At 40.3% G+C, this 27,865-nt stretch overlaps 1 long non-coding RNA gene across 1 annotated transcript; it reads right to left on the reverse strand.

Annotated features, from left to right (window-relative positions):
• Positions 1-1,011: 1,011 nt before the first annotated feature.
• LOC113930223 lies at positions 1,012-27,758 on the reverse strand. Its single transcript, XR_003522487.2, has 3 exons — positions 27,732-27,758; positions 2,736-2,930; positions 1,012-1,383 (listed from the first exon to the last, which is right to left on the reverse strand). It is a non-coding gene; the product is annotated as an uncharacterized LOC113930223 (long non-coding RNA).
• Between the last annotated feature and the right edge of the window lie 107 nt (positions 27,759-27,865).

The raw sequence follows: 27,865 nt of genomic DNA on the forward strand, positions 1-27,865 counted from the left end.
TTATTACTTAGATTTAATTTTATAAGGAGCTTTGAATAATAGAGTGATCTAGAAGATGCTTTTATTGACACATTACATTAGAGAAAGCCACCATTGACATATCAATGTAAAACTTATTTTATTGATACCTATTTTTATTTTAGTTGAGGTGGCTCGGCTAGTGTGGGCTGATTGAGATTATGGGCACATTTAGGCCTTCACTCCCCTGTGCTCGTTTCCACAGCACATATACTAAAATAGGCCTTCACTCCCCTTCCCAAGGTGGTGGGACTGGACGCTACCACTTAGCCTTTTCTCCCCTCTCTCCTGGTATCTGGGGGGGTGGGGGAATATACTGCTCCTGCTGCATCCTTTCTAGCACACTCTATAGTATCACCCAGGGGAAGGTACTATTGTGACATTTTTCTCCTCTCCAGTGATATCTCTCAGACTCACTTAGGGTTCTCATTCTTTCTCTTTTCATTACTAACGACTCCCCTCTCCTATTGTTGCAGGGTTGCAGGATTCTCATCTCACAGAGTCAAAGAATGAATCTCAGGGCCCCTCTCCTATTGTTGCAGGGTTGCAGGATTCTCATCTCACAGAGTCAAAGAATGAATCTCAGGGACAGTAGGATGAAGTGAAGTGCAAGTTTATCAAGGGAAGGTGAGAACAGAAAGGAATGCTCCCTAGAATGAGAGGGATCCCCAACGGGTTGCCCCTGAGGGCTTTTATGGTCAGTCTTTTATAGGAAACTGACCGGGGAACTTGGTAAATTTCTTGTCAATATCATGGTGGATTTGTGAATATCACGTCTATGTTTACAACAAACATGGTGGACTTGTAACTATCATGAGGACAAACAAGGTGTCCTTTTTTTTAATAAAGATTTTATTTATTTATTTGACAGAGAGAGAGACAGCGAGAGAGGGAACACACGCAGGGGGAGTGGGAAAGGGAGAAGCAGGCTTCCCGCGGAGCAGGGAGCCCGATAAGGGGCTGGATCCCAGAACCCTGGGATCACGACCTGAGCCGAGGGCAGAGGCTTAACGACTGAGCCACCCAGGCACCCCAAAACAAAGCGTTCTTGTAAATATCGTATGTATGCCTCCACATCTGGGATTTCTGTGAGCCTGTTTACATAGCCCCCTGCATGAACCTCATCAGGTTGCCCTCTAACAGTCTCTCCCTACCTAGCCTCGCTTGTCCCTTACTCATTCCTCCCCCTGGAATAGTAACCCTAACTGCCTTTAGGGAATTGGGACGATGACCACTCTGGCTGCTTCCTGCTGAAATGGGGTGGCAGGTTGTGCGGCAGTTAGAATCTACCCAGGGGTCGGTCCAGGGGCTGGTGGTATGGCTCCGGGGGGGCGGGGGTCACGACCGACAGCAAATGGTGCACACCTCGGCACATGGAAAAGAATAAACATAAAACAAGTGTTAGGTCCCAAACTGTGATCACATCTCTTGGGTAAGATCCCCAATTACCAATTCCATCAACTAGACCAGTAGATATCTTGATCTTTTTTAACTGATCACGAATGTACCCTGTTAATTGGGACCCTTGTGGGAGTTATCTATAATGTTAAAACAACACATGTAAGGAAACTTCTCACACCCCAAATGGTGTAGCAATAGCAGATAGTCAATAGTGGCCCCGCTTTCACAAGTCCCTATCTGACTTCGCTTAATTCTTGGTTGAGTGCATCTGGTGCCTGGGAAGTATCATTCAGAGTCCTCCTGAACAAACATACTGTTTTGCTTATTTCATGTTGCAGTCCTAACATAAGTCTTGGAAGTCCCATAGTGAGCTTTGAGGCTCCTTTTGCCAGGAGGGCTATTGTATGTTTGGCTAAAGCCTTTGTTTGCAATTTGTACATCAATAGAAGTGGCTTCTCGTATAAATACGACTAAGGGATAAAACCATCAAGAAGCGTTTTGTGTTTGAGGTCCAGCTTTAACAACATCCTAATGACGAGGAATCACTGGCAAGTGGGAGAAGACTTGTCTCAAGAGATAAGGGCATCGCCAAGTGCATCATCTAATCCAATCATAAAGAAAGTGGAGTCATCCATTAGCTCCACAAGTCCATAGTTAACCCCATGGAGTGGGATAGGCTCTGGTTTTTAGGGAGTGATTTTTGTCATCCCAGCCACACAGAATTGGTCAAGGTGCTAATTGAGTTAGACAATTGTTGGGGAATCAATCCCATTTTCTAGTTGTTTAAATAACCATATGTCCATGGGGTCCTTTATTATCCTCACAGGATAACAAGCAAGAAGACTGTCTATACATGGGCTATTGTGCAATTTCTCTGAAGTTTACCTCAAGTTGTCTAGCTTAGGCAAACAACATTCAAAGACAATCAGAATTAGGACTTAACATTCGCAAAGGTCGGTTATTGAAACATAAGTTCTCTCTGTAATAACGCTCATTTTTAATCAGAGATAGCCAAATCAGGACTAATTTGTTTGCAAAACAAGTCCAATTTTAACAAACTTGTTCTAATTATTTATATAAGCTCAGCAAGAATGGTGATTGATCATATAGATCTTTTAAAATTTGCTTTGCTGGAATTTTTTATAAGGAATCTCTAGGTTGAACATTTAGTAGCCTTTCCAGGCCAGAAGCCAAGCCAAGTACTTGCCATCAGACATGCCTGCAATACCTGCAGATTTGGATGAATTCCTTTTCACAAGGTCCCCAAAGTATCCTGAGATTCCTTCTCTTGCCAGCAAGTGACACTCTTTACTCACCTGGTAAGGCTGCTGGAAACTCCGTAAGCAAGGTATCAGGCCAACAGTTCCAAGGGGTTTTATGGCTCCAGGTTTCATAAAGTCAACCTCAGTTCCTTAAAGCTGTTTGGTCATATCTGAGTCTACGCATGTCTCTCTCAAATATGACATTCCAGTCAAAGCCTTGGTAAAATAACCAGTGTTTCCAATGGTGTCCTGTTACAAGGAGAACAAATTCCTATTGAACTTATGTAAATGATTATGGTTGCCATGGAAGAAAGAATATTCACTGAGACCTTTTGAATTCAGAGGGTTCAGGTAGAGAGAAAAGCTAAATGCTTTAGTTTGTTTACAAATGCATACTTTATCACCTTTCTGTAAATCATCAATATCTTAAGAGAAAGTTTTCTTAATCTGGAAGAGTAAACATTAGAGAACCCGCAATGTTTTAAACAAGAGTCACAAAACTATAATCATCTTTCCCAATTTACTTTGTCCCACGTTACTAAGTTTTCTTCAGTTTGAATGTAGCCTTTTAGTTAGTTCTGGAAATTTTTACCACTTTAGTTTTAGGATTTTAAAGATATCAAAAAACATATATTTGTCCTGAGATGCCTGGGTGGCTCAGTCAGTTAAGCAGCTGCCTTCGGCTCAGATCATGATCCTGGGGTCCCTGGGACCCGTCCCACTTCATGCTCAGCGGGGAGCCCGCTTCTCCCTCTGCCTGCCGCTCCACCCCCCCGCTTGTGCTCTCTCTCTGACAAATATATAAATAAAATCTTGAAAAAAACAAAAACAAAACATGTATCTGTCCTAAAAGTCCTTTTTATGAATTTCCTTGAAGATGAAACATGTTTTGCAAAGGATAAGAACAATTATAAATGACAAAAAGGCTAAAAAATGGACATGGTTAAAGATCTGAGGAGAGATTACAATATAGCTGGCAAAGAAATCTGGGTATTTCTAAGACACATAACACTTCAATAATCAGAATATTGAGTGATTATGACCTTATACCAGAATGTAACATACCAAATAAAAAGGCCTAGTTGGTCAAAAAGACTTCATTTACGATTTAAATCTTGGGAAGTTTGTACAAAAAAACCACAAAACTTAAAAAGGTATAAAGCACATGCCTAAATAGGATTACAGATCATCATTAAACTCAAAACTTAATTACCTATTTGACCAAAGTGACAATAAGATTCCCAAGGCAAATATGTAGGGTCCTATAGTTGTTAGCAAAACTTAGCTTCTTTAATATCGAGAAGTTTTAACTAAGTAATCAAAGACTTGAGAAGACAAAATATAGAAACTGGTTTTCCTGGGCAGATAAGGAAAAGAGAAAACAACTTTGTTTACATGTTCTCATCAAGAGCAGACCATCAGTTCAAGAAAACGTCTTTTTTTTTTTTTTTTTAACTGAGAGAAAGCGGAATTCAATCTTATACCAGTGTCCCTTTAAAATCCACTCATTTCGATCTTAGTCCATCTTAGTCCATCCGGACCACATATAAAATTCCTTTCCAAAGATTTCCCTTCACAAACCTTCTACAACTTTCCTTTGCATTTAGATTTTGTCCCAAGACATTTCTTTTCAAACAACCAGTCTTATTTAGGAGAAAATTACCTTCTTTTACCTTTAACAAAAATGTATTCCCATTCCTTACATCTTTCTTACATAGCTCCTATTTTTCTACATACAGAGTTGTTTCCCTTATTTCTATCAGTCTTAACTCCACTTAGCAGAATTTTGCACTCTTAGAAACCTTCCTCTCCAATGAAAACTAAGTAGTAACTGATTGTAAACTGAAAACTAAGTAGTAACCGATTGTAACCTGTTAAGCCAGGATTTTTTTTTGACAGCAAACTTATGAATCAGCTAAGCACAAAGCATGTTTACCAACAGGCTCAAATATCCTTAGTTTCTTTGTAATAAGAAACAAAAAACACAAACCTATGTTCAGTGATCAGTGTTTTAGTATTTTATCCTGTTTGGAAAAGGCTTAGATGTCCAATGAATTTAACCCCAATTTATCATCCAAGCAAAACTTCAAAATTTCAGGTTCACATAGACGTTGAAAGCTATCTTAACAATTACCCATGAAGACTTTGAGACAGACAAAATTAACCATTATTTTAAGCTATCTTTTTGCTGACAAAGTGCAACAGAGAGCATTTGACCTTCAGTAAATCTTGGGAGAATAAAAGTTTCACATTTAATGTTGATAACTTTAAAGACATGTCTATCTTAATTAAACCAATCAACTTAAATTAGTTTAAATACTGAATTATATTCCACCTGGATTCTCTTTTAGAAGTCAGTTTCTTCCCCATTGGCAGTTTTTACCTGAGACACGGGAGGGGAAATCTGAAGTGAGTGGTGTAGGCAGGCCACATCCGAGGTGGTGTGGAAACAGGAGGAGGAAGCTGAGGCAGAAGAGACAGAGAGTATTGCCAGAAAGCAGAAAAAGAAGGTTCCCGGTTCTAAAGCCTGTCAGCTTGGACAGATGAGCAGACGCAGATTTTTGTTTGTTTTGCCACCAAAGTGGAATTAGGCAGTCCACGTCTGGTGGGAGAAGACAGGGAACTTCCCCAAAATAAAGGGAGTTTCAGCAGCTGCTTGGGAATATTCCATAAAGTCCCCTTCCCAAGGTAGACTAACCAGAGACTGTTGGTTCCAAGTATAGCCATTAACCCAGGAAATGAGGGAGAAGCTCCCACATCTACTAGGAGGAACAGTGAGTGTGAGAGAGTCAGTGTCCCCTTTGTTAGGGAGGACTTGCGTTTCCTCCAACAACCTGAGTTTATTCTGAGGCCTACTTCGATAATTACCATCCAATATGTCGGGAGGGAATTTACTAGCCAGACACATTCCAGCAAACACATTCTGCAAGAGGCCCTTACATCGGGGTCCTGATGTAGAGCCCTGTTTTCTACAGAAGACATCTAACTGATAGATCCCACCGAGGCCATGCAGTGTTACAGAAGCTCAATCCTTTCCTACATTTTGCAATCCAAATGGTTTCCAGTGGGTTAAAAGGCACCCCAAGGGAGAGTCCTTGGGAACTGAAGAAGAGACCTTGCCTTGCTATGAAGGTCACACCTTATTTTATCTTGCCTTGAAGAACCAGCTGTTGTTAACCCATGGAAAACACTAGAACCATTTTACAAGGGGAAATTACCCAATTTTGCAGTACACAGTTCAGAGGAGTCCCCGTGAAGGATGGCCTATTTCCACCTCCTGATTCTGGTACTATCCCACGCCTGCTATGGAGAGGTGCCTATGAAGGCATCCCTTCAGATAAGCTTTCTGTCCCTTAGCCAAGGCCTCCCTTGGCGACCCGTCCTAGAGCAAGAGAGTGGCCTAACACCCTAGGACGCCAGAAAGTGGGGCCGGCGGGAATAGCCACTCTGACCTGCACCTGACTCTCCCCCTCTTCTAGATGATCACTGAATGAAATATGTTATAATCTTGTAGGTAGCTTAACCATAGTCAAGGGTGCAAACTGGTATCTTGGGATTTGTGGGCAGGTATGCGCTGCTTGTGGAGGAGGTTTCCCTGGGCTGTGACCTCCAGGACAGGTCTCCATCCGTTTGCGTGTCTCTGAAACCCCATGGTCATTTATGATGTCCAGGGGCAGGCTCGGAGCGCCGAATGGCCAGTCCTTCTGTGCGCTCCCCGGATGAGGCCTGAAATTTGTCAGGGGGGAATTCTGTCACATGTATCTTCCGAGTTCTCAAATGGAAGCCTCATTCATTTTGTTTGCACCCAAGGCTCTGGCAAGCCAAAGCCCAGTTACATGTTTATTTTCGGCGGTAAAGCGTCTGAACATCCCTTCTCCTATACATTTGATGACCTATCAGCGGGCGAGTTCCCACTGAGGGGCGTATACCTGTAGCTTTAGCATTTTTGTAGCTTCGCACCTTCTGCTCCTGAAACAGGAAATCTTTCCCTATCTGAACCATAACAATCCCAGCTGCCAGTGCAGTCAACTTAGGTGGAAACTGAGCAGTCCTAGGCTCCCGACCCCTTCTTAGTTTTAATCTCAATGGACCCTGAGGCAGATAGAAGCCGGAAAACTAGTGAATGACTTCCAGGCAGTCATACGAAGAGATTAATCTGATTTTATCCTCATGCCCATCCCTGTTTATGCACCTGTGCCTGACAATAGAAAAGGTGCTTCCCCAGGCAGTAAAAACAAACAGCCACCCATCGGGGGCCAGATCAGAGTAAAAGGTGCTCTTAAGGAGGAAAAACTTCATAATGGTACAGAAAGCAACTATGTGCCATAAAACAAAACCTGTCAGACCATTCCTGACACTGCTGGACAAAAGAAAAGCCAAGACCCCTAGAGAACATATTTCAAAGAATGAAAACTGCTTCTCACTCAAAAGAAGAGTCCCATAAGTTAAGGTTCATAGTCACTATAAGAAGCTATAGAAGTGCTAGTGTAGGAATACACTTCCCATAAAAAGGGAGATGCCATAGGAAAGAGGGAAAGGGAACTGGTTAGGGCAGGCCCACCTTCCCCTTCCTGTGCAGGAAGGGGGATTGGACAAGCCATTCCCAGAAACCTGTCACCTGAGTCTTAAGATCAGTGGCCAGGCTAGCCACGCTTACACAGCTGCCAGGTGCCTGGTGTTCTACTGAACAAGAGGACTAAACAGGGGAGATAAGTGTCCCAGAACATAAAGACAGGGTCCACATGACACCTTACTCCCCTTCTGATGAAGGAAGTGGGATGGCGTTTCCCAACGTGTGATGGAGTGTCCTGGCCAAGGCATCAGAAATTTTGCACGGTTGCCAGGTTCTTGTCTCACATTATCTAAGAATGAATCTCATGGACAATAGGGTGAAGTGATGTGATAGGGTGAATTGAAGTGCAAATTTATTAAGGGAAAGTGAGAACAGAAAGGAAAGCTCTCTAGAGTGAGAGGGGCCCCCAAAGGGTTGTCACTGAGGGCTTTTATGGTCAGTCTTTTATAGGAAATTGAACTTGGTAAAAATTCTTGTCAGTGTCATGGTAGATTTGTGAATTTCATGTTTATACTTAGAACAAACATGGTGGACTTGTAACTATCATGAGAATAAACAAGTTGTTCATGTAAATGTCATGTATCTGTCTCCAGGTCTGGGATTTCTCCTGGTTACATAGCCCCCTGCGGGACCCTGGTCTCCTTGCCCCCTTCCTATCTCTCCCTACCTAGCCTTGCCTGTCCATTACTCACTATGTCCCTTGGAGCCCCTTAGCATCTCCAGAAGTTGAGCTTCTAACTCCAAAGACTCCTATCTACCAAGAGGTCTACTCAAAGAAAGATGGGCCACTTCTTCCCAGGGCAGCCCCACTGTTTTGATCAGTGAGGCAGGAGGCAAGTTTTTTCCACCATATGGCATGGACTCTCTTCCAAGATGGGCAGTTCCCACGGAGCAGTGCCACTCTATTGCAGCCTTATTCTGAGCCACACAGAACTGGGGATGGTAAGGAAACTTTCACAACAGCTCAGTAACTGCACCCTGTTGACTGTGGAATGTAGTTTCACAGGTGTTTTTGAGCATGGGCTTGAGACCCCCCCCCCGACTTTTCTCCCATAGACGCCACAGTGTTAGGGGTCAGAACTCAAGGGAAGGGGTTCTCAGGGGCGTGCACTGTGGTAGTTTTGCAGTAGTTGGCTATCAGGGTACTGTGGCCTGAGTGATGTGGGGCATTAGGGTCAGTGATGGGGCTTCTGTGGATTCAGTGTTGGGATCTTTTATTTTTTTATTTTTTAAAGATTTTGTTCATTTATTTGACAGAGAGAGACATAGCGAGAGAGGGAACACAAGCAGGGGGAGTGGGAGAGGGAGAAGCAGGCTTCCTCCCAAGCAGGGAGCCCGATGCGGGGCTCGATCCCAGGACGCTGGGATCACGACCTGAGCCGAAGGCAGACGCTTAACGACTGAGCCACCTAGGCACCCCATTTTTATACTTCCATGCAGAGTTTAAAATTGTTTTACCAAGTTGGATAAGGACTGGAATTCTGCTTGGCACTTCATTACTTCAATAGGGTTAACATTGAAGCAGTGATGTTTTTATTTTACTATATTTCTGTCCAGGAATATGGTCATTCTCTCCATGTGCTTAAGTTTTATATTATATTTTAGAATTATAAATATTAGTTTTCTTATTTCTAGTCCAGTACCATTCTTGTACTTTGTGGGATTGTTAGGTGTTCTGTGTTTGCTGTCATTATTGGAGATAGAATTTTTTTCCTTTCCATATGTTTCAATCTGCTGTTCTTATTTTTTTGTACCCCACCACTTTACTAAAATTCCCTATGCTAATTTTCTGAATATAAAATATGACCTACAGGGGTGCCTGGGTGGCTCATTCGTTAAGTGTCTGCCTTCGGCTCAGATCATGATCCCGGGGTCCTGGGATCGAGCCCCGCATGGGGCTTCCTGCTCAGCAGGAAGCCTGCTTCTCCCTCTCCCACTCCCCCTGCTTGTGTTCCCTCTCTCGCTGTCTCTCTCTCTGTCAAATAAACAAATAAAATCTTAAAAAAAAAGAAAAATGGCAAGAAAATGAGTAAAGATATGACACCTGATCAGTACTATTAAATAAGTTAACCTAATTGTGATAATGGTATTGTAAAACAGAGACATATACTGAAGGAAGTAAGAATGAAGTATCATTGCAGTGATTTGCTTTAAGAAAAAACCCAGCAGTAGTTAATAAAACAAGATTGGTCATATGCTCATAATTGTTGATAATTATTATATATGGGTGATGGGTATAAAGGGGTTCATTATACTATTTTTATATTTCTGAGTAGCTTGAATGTTATATACTACACATGGATTGGTTCTGTTTCGGTTTTGCAAGATGAAAAAGTTCTAGAGACTAGTTGCACAACAACATGAATATACTTAACACTACTGAATGGTGCACTTAGAAATGGTTAAGATGGCAAAGTTTATGGTATGTGTTTTTACCACAACAAAGATAATTAAAAACAGATAAATGAGTAAAAACTAAAAACTAGGGCGCCTGGGTGGCTCAGTTGGTTAAGCGACTGCCTTCAGCTCATGTCATGATCCCAGAGTCCTGGGATCGAGTCCCGCATCGGGCTCCCTGCTCGGCGGGGAGTCTACTTCTCCCTCTCACCCTTCCCCCTCTTGTGCTCTCTCTCTCTCTCTCTGTCTCAAATAAATAAAATAAAATCTTAAAAAAAAACAAACTAAAAACTGGACTCCAGGTGCACCCACAGTACTGCTATAGACTTCATATGAAAAGTTATTGGACATAGCAAAAGCTATATTTGTAAGAAAATTTCCAGTCCTACATGATTGTTATTAAGATGTGAGAAAACCTCAAAATAAATAAGCTGAGAGTACTCAACCTAAGCAATTAGAAAAAACGACAAAAAATACATTAATAAAACCCTCAGGTAGTAATAATCAATGCAAGTAAAGCAAATGCATTATACATGCGTGCGTGTGTGGTGTGTGTGTGTGATATGTACATGGAGAGTATAAATAAAGTGAAGGGCTGATCCTTTGACATGATCAGTTACATAAATAAACTAGTAAATCTGATAAAGCAAATAGAAAGAAAGAAATGCAGTATTAGGAATGAGGAGATATTACCAGTAGAGGAGATAGTCCATTAAATATTATTTCTGGGAGAATACCATGTGCAACTCTGTAGCAACATTGAAATATGGAGGTGAGGGGCACCTGGGTGGCTCAGTCAGTTAAACGTCTGACTTCAGCTCGGGTCAGGATCTCAGTCTTGGGATCCAGCCAGAGTTGGGCTCCCTGCTCAGCGGGGAGTCTGTTTGTCCGGCTCCCTCTGCCCCTCCCCTGGCTCGTGCTCTCTCACTCTCTCTCGCAAATAAATAAGTTCTTTAAAATAAATAAATAGATATGGAGGTGAAAAAGGTGCTTCCACAGCAAAATATAAATTAACAAAATTAATGTGAAAAAAGAAACAAAAGAAACTCTAAGTGATCGGTGAACAGAAATCAAGAAGTTTGTATGTGTATCATTTTAAAAGACTTAGCTCTCTGTACTATTTTGCAATGTCCTGTGAATCTATAATTATTTCAAAGTAAAAGTTAAGTACCAAAAAGACAACAGGATGAAATCGACTTAATATGGACTTTGATTTAACTTTTTTTTTTTAAAGAGTATTTCTATACTTTCTAAATAGTTCCAGACTAGGGGTTGGCAAATTATGGGCTACAGGTCAAATCTGGTCCATAGCCCGTATTTGTAAATTAAATTTTATTGGAAAAAAATCATGTCCATTTGTTTACATATTGTCTATGGCTGCCTTTGTTACAAGTTTGCCAATTCCTGTTTCAAACAACAGAAAGAATTGGGAATCTTCCAAATTCATTTTATGAAACATTATAACCTCATCTTAAAAAATATAGTCTTGGGGCACCTGGGTGGCTCAGTCGTTAGGCATCTGCCTTCGGCTCAGGTCATGATCCCAGGGTCCTGGGATCGAGCCCCACATCGGGCTCTGCTCAGCAGGGAGCCTGCTTCTCTCTCTCCCACTCCCCCCTGCTTGTGTTCCCTCTCTTGCTGTGTCTCTCTCTGTCAAATAAATGGATAAAATCTTTAAAAATATATATAGTCTTAATACAAACAAGCAGTTATCTGCAGATTATTTCATCCTACAGATGCTAAGGTCTTAAATAAAATATTAGCAATTTGAATCCACCAAGAATCAAAAACAAATTTACCACATGACCAAATTGGGTTTTCAGGTAAGACAAAGATAGTTAATGTTAGTACATTTACCAGTTTATTTATTCTATCAATGAATTCAAAGGAAAAACATCACAATCATATCAGTAGATATAAAAAAGACATTTGACACAATTCAGCAGTAATTCTTAAACTAAAACAAGACTAGAAGGAAACTATGAAAATTCAGCAAAGATCATAGTCTCAAAATCACCAGGAAGCATAATACTAAAAGGTAAAATGCTGAAGACGTTTCCATTAAAACCAGTGACGAGATGGGGTTGTTCCTATCACAACAGTGTTTTGAAAGCTCTAGCTAATTTAATTCAATATGAAGATGAAATAAACTGGTTAAATATTGAGAAGGGAGAGCAAATCGGTTTTATTTGCAGGTCATATTTTATTTTATTTTATTTTATTTTATTTAAGATTTTATTTATGTATTTGACAGAGAGAGACACAGCGAGAGAGGGAACACAAGCAGGGGGAGTGGGAGAGGGAGAAGCAGGCTTCCCGCTGAGCAGGAAGCCCCATGCGGGGCTCGATCCCAGGACCCCGGGATCATGATCTGAGCCGAAGGCAGACACTTAACGACTGAGCCACCCAGGCACCCCTGTAGGTCATATTTTATATTCAGAAAATTAGCATAGGGAATTTTAGTAAAGTGGTGGGGTACAAAAAAATAAGAACAGCAGATTGAAACATATGGAAAGGAAAAATTTCTATCTCCAATAATGACAACAAACACAAAACACCTAACAATCCCACAAAGTACAAGAATGGTACTGGACTAGAAATAAGAAAACTAATATTTATAATTCTAAAATATAATATAAAACTTAAGCACATGGAGAGAATGACCATATTCCTGGACAGAAATATAGTAAAATAAAAACATCACTGCTTCAATGTTAACCCTATTGAAGTAATGAAGTGCCAAGCAGAATTCCAGTTCTTATCCAACTTGGTAAAACAATTTTAAACTCTGCATGGAAGTATAAAAATGGGGTGCCTAGGTGGCTCAGTCGTTAAGCGTCTGCCTTCGGCTCAGGTCGTGATCCCAGCGTCCTGGGATCGAGCCCCGCATCGGGCTCCCTGCTCAGGAGGAAGCCTGCTTCTCCCTCTCCCACTCCCCCTGCTTGTGTTCCCTCTCTCGCTGTGTCTCTCTCTGTCAAATACATAAATAAAATCTTAAATAAAATAAAATAAAATAAAATAAAATATGACCTGCAAATAAAACCGATTTGCTCTCCCTTCTCAATATTTAACCAGTTTATTTCATCTTCATATTGAATTAAATTAGCTAGAGCTTTCAAAACACTGTTGTGATAGGAACAACCCCATCTCGTCACTGGTTTTAATGGAAACGTCTTCAGCATTTTACCTTTTAGTATTATGCTTCCTGGTGATTTTGAGACTATGATCTTTGCTGAATTTTCATAGTTTCCTTCTAGTCTTGTTTTAGTTTAAGAATTACTGCTGAATTGTGTCAAATGTCTTTTTTATATCTACTGATATGATTGTGATGTTTTTCCTTTGAATTCATTGATAGAATAAATAAACTGGTAAATGTACTAACATTAACTATCTTTGTCTTACCTGAAAACCCAATTTGGTCATGTGGTAAATTTGTTTTTGATTCTTGGTGGATTCAAATTGCTAATATTTTATTTAAGACCTTAGCATCTGTAGGATGAAATAATCTGCAGATAACTGCTTGTTTGTATTAAGACTATATATATTTTTAAAGATTTTATCCATTTATTTGACAGAGAGAGACACAGCAAGAGAGGGAACACAAGCAGGGGGGAGTGGGAGAGAGAGAAGCAGGCTCCCTGCTGAGCAGAGCCCGATGCGGGGCTCGATCCCAGGACCCTGGGATCATGACCTGAGCCGAAGGCAGATGCCTAACGACTGAGCCACCCAGGTGCCCCAAGACTATATTTTTTAAGATGAGGTTATAATGTTTCATAAAATGAATTTGGAAGATTCCCAATTCTTTCTGTTGTTTGAAACAGGAATTGGCAAACTTGTAACAAAGGCAGCCATAGACAATATGTAAACAAATGGACATGATTTTTTTCCAATAAAATTTAATTTACAAATACGGGCTATGGACCAGATTTGACCTGTAGCCCATAATTTGCCAACCCCTAGTCTGGAACTATTTAGAAAGTATAGAAATACTCTTTAAAAAAAAAAAGTTAAATCAAAGTCCATATTAAGTCGATTTCATCCTGTTGTCTTTTTGGTACTTAACTTTTACTTTGAAATAATTATAGATTCACAGGACATTGCAAAATAGTACAGAGAGCTAAGTCTTTTAAAATGATACACATACAAACTTCTTGATTTCTGTTCACCGATCACTTAGAGTTTCTTTTGTTTCTTTTTTCACATTAATTTTGTTAATTTATATTTTGCTGTGGAAGCACCTTTTTCACCTCCATATCTATTTATTTATTTTAAAGAACTTATTTATTTGCGAGAGAGAGTGAGAGAGCACGAGCCAGGGGAGGGGCAGAGGGAGCCGGACAAACAGACTCCCCGCTGAGCAGGGAGCCCAACTCTGGCTGGATCCCAAGACTGAGATCCTGACCCGAGCTGAAGTCAGACGTTTAACTGACTGAGCCACCCAGGTGCCCCTCACCTCCATATTTCAATGTTGCTACAGAGTTGCACATGGTATTCTCCCAGAAATAATATTTAATGGACTATCTCCTCTACTGGTAATATCTCCTCATTCCTAATACTGCATTTCTTTCTTTCTATTTGCTTTATCAGATTTACTAGTTTATTTATGTAACTGATCATGTCAAAGGATCAGCCCTTCACTTTATTTATACTCTCCATGTACATATCACACACACACACCACACACGCACGCATGTATAATGCATTTGCTTTACTTGCATTGATTATTACTACCTGAGGGTTTTATTAATGTATTTTTTGTCGTTTTTTCTAATTGCTTAGGTTGAGTACTCTCAGCTTATTTATTTTGAGGTTTTCTCACATCTTAATAACAATCATGTAGGACTGGAAATTTTCTTACAAATATAGCTTTTGCTATGTCCAATAACTTTTCATATGAAGTCTATAGCAGTACTGTGGGTGCACCTGGAGTCCAGTTTTTAGTTTGTTTTTTTTTAAGATTTTATTTTATTTATTTGAGACAGAGAGAGAGAGAGAGAGCACAAGAGGGGGAAGGGTGAGAGGGAGAAGTAGACTCCCCGCCGAGCAGGGAGCCCGATGCGGGACTCGATCCCAGGACTCTGGGATCATGACATGAGCTGAAGGCAGTCGCTTAACCAACTGAGCCACCCAGGCGCCCTAGTTTTTAGTTTTTACTCATTTATCTGTTTTTAATTATCTTTGTTGTGGTAAAAACACATACCATAAACTTTGCCATCTTAACCATTTCTAAGTGCACCATTCAGTAGTGTTAAGTATATTCATGTTGTTGTGCAACTAGTCTCTAGAACTTTTTCATCTTGCAAAACCGAAACAGAACCAATCCATGTGTAGTATATAACATTCAAGCTACTCAGAAATATAAAAATAGTATAATGAACCCCTTTATACCCATCACCCATATATAATAATTATCAACAATTATGAGCATATGACCAATCTTGTTTTATTAACTACTGCTGGGTTTTTTCTTAAAGCAAATCACTGCAATGATACTTCATTCTTACTTCCTTCAGTATATGTCTCTGTTTTACAATACCATTATCACAATTAGGTTAACTTATTTAATAGTACTGATCAGGTGTCATATCTTTACTCATTTTCTTGCCATTTTTCTTTTTTTTTTAAGATTTTATTTGTTTATTTGACAGAGAGAGAGACAGCGAGAGAGGGAACATAAGCAGGGAGAGTGGGAGAGGGAGAAGCAGGCTTCCCGCCGAGCAGGGAGCCCCATGCGGGGCTCGGTCCCAGGACCCTGGGATCATGACCTGAGCCGAAGGCAGACGCTTAATGACTGAGCCACCCAGGCACCCCTCTAGCCATTTTTCTATCAATTATTGAGAATATTGTTAAAATCTCCAATTATACATGTTGGCTTCCCTAATTCTTCTTGCAAATCCTATCAGGTTTTGATTCATGTATTTTTTTTAAGATTTTATTTATTTATTTGAGAGAGAGAGAATGAGAGATAGAGAGCATGAGAGGGAAGAGGGTCAGAGGGAGAAGCAGACTCCCCGCTGAGCAGGGAGCCTGATGTGGGACTCGATCCCGGGACTCCAGGATCATGACCTGAGCCGAAGGCAGTCGCTTAACCAACTGAGCCACCCAGGCGCCCCATGTATTTTTTTTTAGGTTTTAATTTTAGGGTGCCTGGGTGGCTGGGGAGTCTGCTTCTCCCTCTTCCTCTGCCCCTCCCTGCCCTGCTCGTGCTCTCTGTCTCTCTCATGCTCTCTCTCTCTCTCAAATAAATAAATAAAATCTTTAAAAAATAAAATAAAAGTTTGAATTCTAATTCCATTTAGTTAACAGTATAAGATAGTAATTCAACAGTTCCATACATGTCCCTGTTTTGGTTTGTATTTCCCTGATGCCGAGCGATGTTAAACATTTTTTCATGTGTCTGTTGGCCATTTGTATGTCTTCTTTGGAGAAATGTCTGTTCATGTCTTCTGCCCATGTCTTGACTGGATTATTTGTGTTTTGGGTGTTGAGTTTGATAAATTCTTCATAGATCTTGAATACTAGCCCTTTATGTGGTATGTCATTTGCAAATATCTTCTCCCATTCCATAGGTTGCCTTTTATTTTTGTTGACTGTTTCCTTTGCTGTGCAGAAGTTTTTTATCTTGATAGTTCAACATTCGCAAATCAATCAATGTGATACATCACATTAATAAAAGAAAGGACAAGAACCAACCAAGAAGAGGTTGCCTGTGTTCTCCTCCAGGATTTTGATTGATTCCTGTCTCACATTTAGGTCTTTCATTCGTTTTGAATTTATTTTGTGTATGGTGTAAGAAAAGGGTCCAGTTTCATTCTTTTGCATGTTGCTGTCTAGTTTTCCCAACACCATTTGTTGAAGATATGCTTTCCTGCTTTGTCGAAGATTAGTTGACCATTTGGTTGTGGATCAATTTCTGGGTTCTCTATTCTATTCCATTCGTCTATGTGTCTGGTTTTGTGCCAGTACCATACTGTCTTGATGATTATAGCTTTGTGATAGAGCTGGAAGTACAGAATTGTGATGCCTCCAGTTTTGGTTTTCTTTTTCAACGCTACTTTGGCTATTCGGTGTCTTTTTTGGTTCCATACAAATTTTAGGATTGTTTGTTCTAGCTCTGTGAAAAATGCTATTGGTATTTTGATGGGGATTGCATTAAATGTGTAGATTGCTTTGGGTAGTACAGACATTTTAATAATGTTTGTTCTTCCAGTCCATGAGCATGGAATGTCTTTCCATTTCTTTGTGTCTCATTCAATTTCTTTCATAAGTGTTTTATTGCTTTCAGAGTACAGATCTTTTTACTCTTTGATTAGGTTTATTCTTAGGTATCTTACGATTATTTGGTGCAATTGTAACTGGGACCAATTCCTTGATTTCACTTCTTGCTGCTTCGTTATTGGCGTATAGAAATGTAACATATTTCTGTATATTGACTCTGTCTACTGCAACCTTACTAAATATGTGTATCAATTCTAGCAATTTTTTGGTGGAGTCTTTCGTGTTTTCCACAGAGTATCATGTCATCTGCAAATGGTGAAAGTCTGACTTCTTCCTTAAGGATTTGGATGCCATTTATTTCTTTTTGTTGTCTGATTGCTGAGGCTAGGATTTCCATTACTATGTTAAATATCAGTGGAGAGCGTGGACATCCCTGTCGTGTTCCTGACTGTAGAGGAAGAGCTCTCATTTTCCCCCATTGAAGATGATATTAGCTGTGGGTCTTTCATATATGGCCTTTATGATGTTGAGGTATGTTCCCTCTACCCCTCCTTTATTGAGGGTTTTATCAAGAGTGGGTGCTTGTACTTTGTCAAATGCTTTTTCTGCATCTATTGAGAGGATCAAATGGTTCTTTCTAAAAAGATTTTATTTACATGAGAGAGAGAGAGAGAAGGAGAGAGAGAATACAAGCTGAGGGAGTGGCAGGCAGTGGGGGAGGGAGAAGCAGGCTCTCTGCTGAGCAGAGAGCCCAATGTGGGGCTCAATCCCAGGATGCTGGGATCATGACCTGAGCCCAAGGCTTAACTGACTGAGCCATCCAGGTGCCTCGGATCATATGGTTCTTATCCATTCCTTTATTAATGTGGTGTATCATGTTGATTGATTTGCAAATATTGAACCATCCTTGCAAACCAGGAATAAATCCCACTTGATCATGGTGGGTGATTTTTTTAAATGTCTCATTGGACTCAGTTTGCTAGTATTTTGTTGAGGATTTTTGCATGTGTGTTTATCAGAAATATTGCCTTGTAGTTTTCCTTTTTTGTAATGTCTTTATCAGGTTTTGGTATTAGGGTAATGCTGGCCTCAAAGAATGAATTTGGAAGTTTTCTGCCCTTTTCTATTTTTTGGAACAGTTTGAGAAGTATATGTATTAGCTCTTTTTCATATGTTTGGTAGAACTCACCTGTGAAACCATCTGGACCTAAACTTCTGTTTGTGGGAAGTTTTTTGATTACTGATTCAATTTCATTGCTGGTTATTGGTCTGTTCAAATTTTCTATTTCTTCCTGATTCAGTTTTAGGAGGTTGTAGATTTCTAGGAATTTATCTATATTTCTCCTAGGTTGTCCAATTTGTTGGCATAATTTTTCATAATATTTTCCTATAATCCTTTGTATTCCTGTGGTGTTCTTGTTATTTCTCCTCTTTCACTTGTGATTTTCTTTGAGTTCCCCCTCTCTTTTTTAGGAGTCTGGCTAAAAGTTTATCAATTTTGTTAATCTTTTCAAGGAATCAGCTCCTGGTTTCATTGACCTGTTCTATTGCTTTTTTAGTTTCTATTTTGTTTATTTCTGCTCTAGTCTTTATTATTTCCTTCCTTCTACTGGTTTTGGGTTTTCTTTGTTCTTCTTTTTCTAATTCCTTTCAGTGTAAGGTTAGGCTGTTTATTTGAGATTTTTCCTGCTTCTTGAGTTAGGCCTGTATTGCTATAAATTTCCCTCTGAGAACAGCTTTTGCTGCATCCCAAAGATTTTGGACCATTGTGTTTTCATTTTCATTTGTCTCCATATTTTTTTAATTTCCTTTTTTACTTCTTGGTTGATCCATTCATTGTTATTAGCATGTCACTGAGTTCTCTTAACTTATTTTCATTTTTGTTATTCTTTTTTCTCTCTCCTATTTAGCTTGATTGCTTTCCATTACTCTGTCCTCCAGGTTGCTGATTTGTTTTCTGCTTCCTCTAGTCTACTATCTATTCCCTCTCATGTATTTTTAATTTTGGTTATTAAGTTGTTCATCTCTGATTGGTTCTTTTTTATGTTTTACATCTCTTTGTTGAAAGTCTTGCCAAGTCCCTCCCCTCTTTTCTCAAGTCCAGTGAGTATCTTTATGCCCATTACTTTAAATTCTCTATCAGGCATATTTCTTATCTCTGTTTTGTTTAGCTCTCTTGCTGTGATTTTGTTCTGTTCTTTCATTTGGGACATATTCCTCTGTCTCCTCATGTTGTGTAATTCTCAGTGTCTGTTTCTCTACATGTTAGGAAAATCTGCTACAGCTCTGCTCTTGAAAATAGTGACCTAATGAAGAAGAGGTCCTGTAGTGCCCTGCAGTGCAATGTCCCCTGTTCACCAGAACCTGGCACTTCAGGGGTATTTCCTATGTGTGTTGTGTGTGCCCTGCTCTTGTGGCTGAGCTGCATTTACCTTCAGTCCAGTTACCTGCAGTGGCTCTCTTTGTCTGTTAATGGGAAGGGTTTGGTCCCTGTGTTATTAGTGGGCCAGTCCGGGGCTGTCTTGGGCTTGAGTTGAATCAGACCAGGCGTTTCCCAAAGCTGCAGTAGCACTGAACTGCAGGACACTTTCTCTGTGTTGCCCTCTGAGAGGCTTTCATTGGTTGACAGGGCCTGCAGTCAGACCAGATGTCTGCCCCAGCACACTGCTGATGTTGCCGCTCAACTGGTGTTTGTGATTATTTTCCTCTCTCCCTGGGGCAAGAGTCACTTTGGAGTTCTGCTGGCCCCTCTCGGGGATGCTTGCACACTGCCAGGCTTGCAGCACAGCTTGGGATGGACTCCTACCAAGAGCATGTTGGAGACCATGTCCACAGGAGAATGTGGGGATGGGGCACACAGTGTCAACAAGGTCCCCACTGGTCTGCCACCTGAGGTGACCTGCAGCCACTTGGGGAAACTTCTGCTGAGTGCAAGGGGGTTGGAGAGGGTAGATCCCCAGAAATGTGTGGGTGCAGGGCCTGCTGTTAGCAAGCTAGGTGGAGAGTGTCCACACTGGATTGGTTCCTGCAGGTGTCTGTGTATCTAGGCTGGGAGTTGGGAGAAGAAAATGGTGCCCACCAGCTCCTTTGCTCTTGGAGAAGTTTCCCAAAGATCCCTGCCCCTCCAGCACAGATTCTGAGATTATTAAGTAAATTGTCCTCCCATATACCCAGGCATTTTTCAAGCTGCTGCTTTTGTGCTGTATCTCAGTGGGGCTGGTTGTTGTGCTGTCCCTTCAAGTGTGAGTACTCAGTTTCCTCTTACTCTGTGGCTCTCCCAGAGCCTAGCTGCTGATTTTTAAAGTTCTAGGTGTTAAGTCCCACTGATGGTAAAAATTCACAAAACCAGGCCCATCTGGTTTTCAAAGCCAAATGTAATGGGTGTTTGTCTTCCCAGTGTGGGTCTCCCATGCCTGGTGTGGCTGGTGTGGGGTCTACTCCTCCCTCTCTCTGCACCCATGGTGTCCCTCCCTCCAGGGACAGTCCCACAGGTCCATTTGTCTCCTAACCATGTCTCCACCTTTCCTACCCTCTTTGATGTGGCGGCTCTCTATATATAGCCATGGAGAGTCTGTTCGGTCAGTCTTTGTGGGCATTTTGTGGGATATTTACAGTAATGAGGGTATTATCTAGGTGTATCTGGGATCCCCCTACTCCACCATCTTTCCGAGGAGTCTAGTTCCCTATTCTATTGACTCATATAAAATATCTTTTCTCCTTGCATTACAACTGTATGGTAGTACCATATTTACCTGTGTAAAAGGACATTTCTCACAACTATGCAATTCTCTCATTCTCAGTATAGTAACTGGAATCATCATTGCCCAAACCAGAAAATTTTCTCCCCTTATAAATTCTGGACTCTGAAATTCGTACCCTTTTTTCTCTTTCTGAAAGTGCTATTTAAATGTCCTTCCTTTTCAAGTCCCATCTATGTCACCTTAAACCAAGTTTATATTTTATCATGTTTGGATTATTCTGATCTTTATGGAATTATCTAATTCCAGTTTTTAACAAATTCATTTTAGGCACAATTGACACATTTCATTACCTGAGCCATAACGTTTATCTTGTACTTGCTTTATGAAATAAAACTGCAGTTACTCCTTGTTATGCAGCACATAATTAAATTCTCCTCTCAGGGCGCCTGGGTGGCTCAGTTGGTTAAGCGACTGCCTTCGGCTCAGGTCATGATCCTGGAGTCCCGGGGTCGAGTCCCGCATCGGGCTCCCTGCTCAGCGGGGAGTCTGCTTCTCCCTCTGACCCTCTGACCTTCTTCCCTCTCATGCTCTCTATCTCTCACTCTCTCTCTCAAATAAAAAAAAAAAAATCTTAAATTCTCCTCTCAGTGATAACAGGCCACATATTTCCAGTTTAACCTTATATCTACATTTCTTCCATAACTTTTGCTTGACTTCAGTTTTCTTAATATTTCCTACATGTAAAACTCCTTTCTGCGTCTAGGCCATTGATTATTTAGGGCTCTGACTATTTAGATTCAGGTTTCACCTGTTCTATAGAACAAATTCTTAATTAATCTAGCATCTAATATTCTTTTCCTTTCTTCATCCCCATCCCATAGAAACTCAGAACAAATAGAAATGTTCCCCCTTTATTTTATTTTTTAATTTAAAATTTTTGTAGAGGTAATACATTCACAAGGTTTGAGATTCCGAAAGTGTGAAAGAGCCTCACAGTGAAAGGTCTCCCTCCCACCTTTGTCCCCAGTTCCCTTCCCCAGGGACCACCAGGGTTAATCATTTCCTGAGTATCCTTCTGGAAATATTCATATACAAAGAATATGTTTTTAAACCGTGTGGTATATGATCATTTCTTTCCTAGATCCTTTTTGAAATCCTTAAGAATAAGGGGCGCCTGGGTGGCTCAGTTTGTGGAGCATCTGCCTTCTGCTCAGGTCATGCGGGATCGAGCCCTGAATTGGGCTCCCTGCGTGGCAGGGTGCCTGTTTCTCCCTCTCCCTCTGCTGCACCCTCTATTTGTGCGTGCTCTCTCTGTGTCAAACAAATAAATAAATAAATCTTAAAAAATAAATCCTTGCGAATAAGAGCAATAGCAATATTTTATCCTTAAATTTTCTAACAGAAAAATGGAGAAACCAGTTCAAGTACTGAAATTATTGGTTTTTTGGAGATAGGCAAACCAGAGTGTTTTGTTTCAGAGCATGTTTTTTAAGCGTGTCAAAGAGAATTCAAAGAAACAGATTATTAGTGGTAAGGGAAACCATGGCTTGAAAACAAAAAAGAATTTAGCCTTTGTTGACTAATTATTCCAGTAAAGTGAACAACTCCCAAAGTGGATAGCGTAGATAGTGTCTGCTTTTAAAATTCAGAGAAAATAATGTCTTCCTAGAGGTGTGGTGAGGTTGTGAGTTAATTTTCAGAGTATAGGACTCTTAAATGATCTATGAATCATACATACAATTTGAATTGACACAAAGGAGCAGAAAAGGCAAGATTAATGGAAGAAGAGTATGAATAATTACTGGATTGGGGAATAAACTGGATTTTTAAATTTTTTAAAAAGATTTTATTCATTTATTTGAGATGGGGGAGTGAGAGAGAGCTGGAGCAAGAGTGGGGGTGGGGTGGGCAGAGGGAGAGGGAGAAGAGTTTCTCTGCGGAGCAGGGAACCCGAGGCGGGACTGGATCCGAGGACCCTGGGATCACGACCTGAGCCGGAGGCAGACGCTTAACTGACTGAGCCACCCAGGCGCCCCATAAACTGGATTTTTTAAAGAAATGTTCATTACCAATAGAATGCAAACTCACATTCATAGCTATTTTTTTTTCAGACTGATGACTCCATTTGTGTGCTGCTTTTAGTCTGTGGGCTCAAAGTGTTAAACGTATTTATTTTCAGCATAGGCATGAGTTTTTTACATTGAAGGTTGGTAGTTCTTAAATATTGTCCACTCTAGTAAGTTTTTAAATGTAGTGAAGAGTTGGAAAAAGTTCCCAATCCATGCATATGTATCGGTATGCTTAAGATCTATAAAATAAAGGAAAAGAAGCTTGGGGATATAAAAAGTACAACATAAGAGTGAAACAACAGTGAAGTTTGGGGGACAAGACAAAGTTCTGGATTCCAGCACTTTAGCTTGACTTTTTAACCAACTGAGCCACCCAGGCGCCCCCAGCCTGACTTTTTAAAAGAGGAAAACAAAACTGGATTGTGTGATCCAGTCATGCTCAGTATCTAGAAATTTGGTAGAATTGGATAATAGTATAATTTATTAATTCTATTAATATTAAAGTCCTACTATATTTCATCTTCTACACGGATCATTGAAATGTTAGTTATTTCCCTTTCCAGGTAACTTGATGTATTACTTAGGATAAAGCTGAGCCTTAGTTTAAATCTAATCTCTTCTATGTATTACCCATGTTATCTTGGGAAAATTATTTACTCATTTTGAGCTTTAGTTTCTTCTAAAAACATGTATAATAGTATCTGACATAGATGATTACCGTGAGGATTAAATGAGTTTAAAGGTATGTTCGTATGTGTGTGTGTACATATGCATCACTTTGAACAGTGCCTGGCAGGTCCTAAGTGCTATATGAGTACATAGCACATAGCAAGAACCATAGGAGTATTTCCTATGACTATATCATCATCATCATCATCATCATCATCTGATGTCCCACTGTCCAACCTGGATCAGTTACATGTAGCTCATCTATATTTGGTTAATTATTCTATGTTTCAATTTCATGTTCTTCTTTCCTTTTTCAGGAGGGAAGTGTAGGATTCAAACTCTATAAGAGAGAATTTCCATAAAGGCTTATTTCACAATGAGATAGGGGATGAATTCAAGAGGAACTATTCATTGTTTCCATTATTAATAAAAACTGTAGTATGATGATGACCAGATAGAGAAATATAAAGACAACTAAAATAGACTTTTGAGGGGCGCCTGGGTGGCTCAGTCGGTGAAGCGTCTGCCTTCGGCTCAGGTCATGATCCCAGGGTCCTGGGATTGAGTCCCACATCGGGGTCCCTGCTCAGTGGGGAGTCTGCTTCTCCCTCTCCGCCTGCAGCTCCCCCTGCTTTGTGGTCTCTCTCTCTTCCTCTGACAAATAAATAAATAAAATCTTTAAAAAATAAAATAGACTTTTGAGTCATGTTGCTTTCATCAATAAGAACACATTGAATAAGAAGAGATACTAGGAATATAAGTACTTGGAAAAATAATTCAATGAGCCCACACTTAATTCACAAAATTTTACTCAGTTTTTCCTATACTAACTGTACTAATTCTCATACAGGTGAGAAATTCTGTGAACCTAATCAATGTGGTAAAGTACTCAGCCATAAGCAAGAACATGTTCCTCTTCCAAAATTTCTTATTGGGAAGATAGCTTATGTATGCACTGAATGTGGGAAGGTCTTCACTCAGAAGTCACACTTCTTTGCACATCAGATTATTCATTCTTGGAAAAAAACCCTGTGAGTGCAATATGAGAAGCTTTCACCCATCAGTCAATACTCAGGTTGCATTGGCGAATTCATACAGGAGAGAAACCCTATATATGCACTGACAGTAGGCAGGCTTTTATCCCAAAGACACACTTGGTTGCATTAAAAAGAATTCATAGTGGAGAGAAACCTTCTGAATGTGTGAAATCTTTCACTTCCACATCACAACTTCATGAACATAGGAGAACTCACACAGGAGAAAAACCCTATGTGTGCACAAAATGTGGGACGTTCTTCTCCAAAAGATCAAATCTCCTTGCACACCAGAGACTCATACTGGAGAGAGAAGTTATATTTGTCCTGAATGTGGAAAGGCCTTCACTTGCAAGTAAGTCTTGATTACACATCAGAGAATTTGTACTGGTGGACAAACCTTATGAATGCAGTGACTGTGGAAAAACCTTTACCTAGAAGTCTCACCTCAACGTGCATCTGAATGTTCTTACTGGAAAGAAACCCTATGGATGTACTGAATGTGGAAAGGCCTTCAACCAGAGGTCAAACTTATTTATACATCAGAAAGGTCATATTAGAGAAAAGCTCTGTGAATGGGGTGATTGTGAAAATCCTTTCACTTTCAAGTCCCAGCCCCATGAGCATCAACAAAGTCACACACAAGAGAGACCCTACCTATGCAAGAGATGCGGGAAGTCTTTCAACAAAAATCCAATCTCCTTGCACACCAGAAAATTCATACTGGAGAAAAATCCCATACATGTCCTGAATGTGGGAGGACGTTCACATACAAGTCCGTTTTGATTACACATCAGAGAATTCATCCTGGGGTGAAACCTTATGAATGTGGTGACTGTGGGAAATCTTTCATAAGTAAATACCACCTCCAGCAGCATCAGCAAATTCACACAGGATAAAAATCCGATGTATGTACCGAGTGTGACAGTACAAGTTTGAGTTACTTACTCAAACTTGACTTCTTGGTGAAGGCCTTGTCACACTCAGTACATACATCGGGTTTTTTTCCTGTGTGAATATGACTCAGCCATCAGAAAGGATGAATACCCAACTTGTGCGTCAACATGGATGGGACTGGCGGAGATTATGCTAAGTGAAATAAGTCAAGCAGAGAAAGTCAATTACCATATGGGGTTTCACTTGTTTGTGAAACATAAGGAACAGCATGGAGGACATTAGGAGAAGGAAGGGAAAAATGAAGGGGGGGGGAATCAGAGGGGGAGATGAACCGTGAGAGACTAAGGACTCCGAGAAACAGACTGAGGGTTTTGGAGGGGAGGGGGTGGGGGGATGGGTTAGCCCGGTGATGGGTATTAAGGAGGGCACATGCTGCACGGAGCACTGGGTGTTATATGAAAACAATGAATCGTGGATCACCACATCAAAAACTAATGACATACTGTATGGTGACTAACATAACATAATAAAATAAAATATTTTAAAAATGCAATGACTGTGGGAAAGGCTGCATCCAGAAATCAGCTTTTGGTATGCATCAAAGTATTCCCATATAAAAGCACATCTGTTTCTGCAATCTGAGAAAACCTTCTCAGAGAGGTCAGATCTAAATGCATGCTATGGAGTTCCTGAAGCAAAACAACAACAAAACAAACAAACACATGAGGACATTGATGAGAGAAGCTGAAGAGAAAAGCTTCTAAGAATGAATCAGAGCAGCATTTTCCTTCTTTGCACATCCTCATTCAATGGAGTAGGCACTGTTGGGGCCTCACCCAGATCTTCTTTACTGGCCAGAGCACCCATCCCCATCTGTTGCAGCGAAGCGCTTCTACCTGTGACTTTCTCCGGAGAATTGCCCTTGGCTGTGACCATGGTGCCAACATGCCTTGAGACGCCTGGGATGTTACACTACCCTCCTGGGGAGTAGCCAACAATGGACTTACGTAGGAATACAAGAGCCCATGTTCCTGCTTCAGAGTAGGACAACTTTGCAATGCAGTTGATGCTGCAGACACTCCTCTCCTTCCCACACAGCTTTCCCATGTGTCAGGACAAGGTTAGACTTTTCATGAAACCACACTCTTGCAGTGACTCCTCCTTCCCTATCCTGCTTTTATTCCCTTACACATTTCATCTAAGGAAGACACTGAATAATGTGCACCCAGATGCCTTTCTTAGTGTGGACACATATAAGGACACCTAACCTAAGATAGCATCATAGAATTCATGGAAACAGAAAACAACTGCTCAAGTTGGATGCTTTAGGAAAAGAATTCCCGTAAAATATTATAATATAAGTCGATACCAACTGATCCTTTTAAAAATAATCCTTTTTTTCTATCTGGGCCTTCTGCTGCAAGGGCTGAGAAGCTTCCTAGAGGCTCTCTGGTTCGGTGGAGAGGATCTGTGAGACACACTCTTAGTCTCTTGAAGGAGCTCTTTGTGTGACTGAATATTCTGACATTTCATCTTCCTAAGGTTTTGGTAAAACTTTGTTCGGTCACACCTTTTTTACTGAGCATCCTTCTTTGACACTGACTCTCTTAATTTTAGTGTGGGTTGCCATCTAGATAGGCTGAGAATTTTTTTCTCTTAAGATTAGATTAGATTTTAATTTTGCTTTAAATTACAACAGTATTAAGTGACATTTTCAAAGGAGAATTTCCTCACAAATTAAGGATTTCTTTATCAAGAGTTTCTCTCATCTTTGTCATATACATACATATTTCAATACTTAAATAATACTTAACACATTATTTTTTTGTCTTACAATGTTCAATTTTATTCAACATTATTTTCTGATTGACCCAAGCTTTTGTAATTATTATTATAGCTGCATAAAATGTAGAAGTTGATTAAATGATCAACAGTGATATATTATTAAAGGGAACACGGCCTATTTTTATTCAACAGAATGTTTCCTGATTTGTCAAGATAAATACAAACATACTTCAGTTGCTCAACAGAAACTCTTACTGCATGCATATATGCAAGTACAAATTTGTTTATTTTTTTAAAAGTTTATTTATTTGAGAAAGAGTGGGGAGAGGAGCAGAGGGAGAGGAAGAGAGAGAATCTCAAGCCGACTCCCCGCTCAGCGGGGAGCCCAATGCGGGGTTCAGTCTAATGACCCCAAGATCATGACCTGAGCCAAAATCAAGAGTCAGACACTTAACTGACTGAGCCACCCAGGTGCCCCATAAGTTAAATGAATATACTAAAACATTCATGCACATAAACACCAGAGCACATACCCAGATGAAATATCAGGAAGCGAATAAATCAAAATGTTAATAGAATTTATATTTAGAGGATAGAGGTTAGAGGTCATTTTTAACTTCCTTCTTTCTATGATTTATAGTGTATAAACTTCTGTCATGAATATAATTATTTCTATAATAAACAAAACTAAAATAATGGAGTCTTACCGACCACATGACCTCGAGCCCCTGTGACAAGGAGCCTGCCCCAGAGGTGGCAGCATTCACAGGAAGGTCTGAAGAAGGGAGCTGTCGGTCAGGGTCTGGCTCTCTCGTCATCTTCCTGTTTACAGATTCTCAAG

The sequence above is a fragment of the Zalophus californianus genome, chromosome X, assembly GCF_009762305.2.
Source record: "Zalophus californianus isolate mZalCal1 chromosome X, mZalCal1.pri.v2, whole genome shotgun sequence".
NCBI lineage: Eukaryota > Metazoa > Chordata > Mammalia > Carnivora > Otariidae > Zalophus > Zalophus californianus.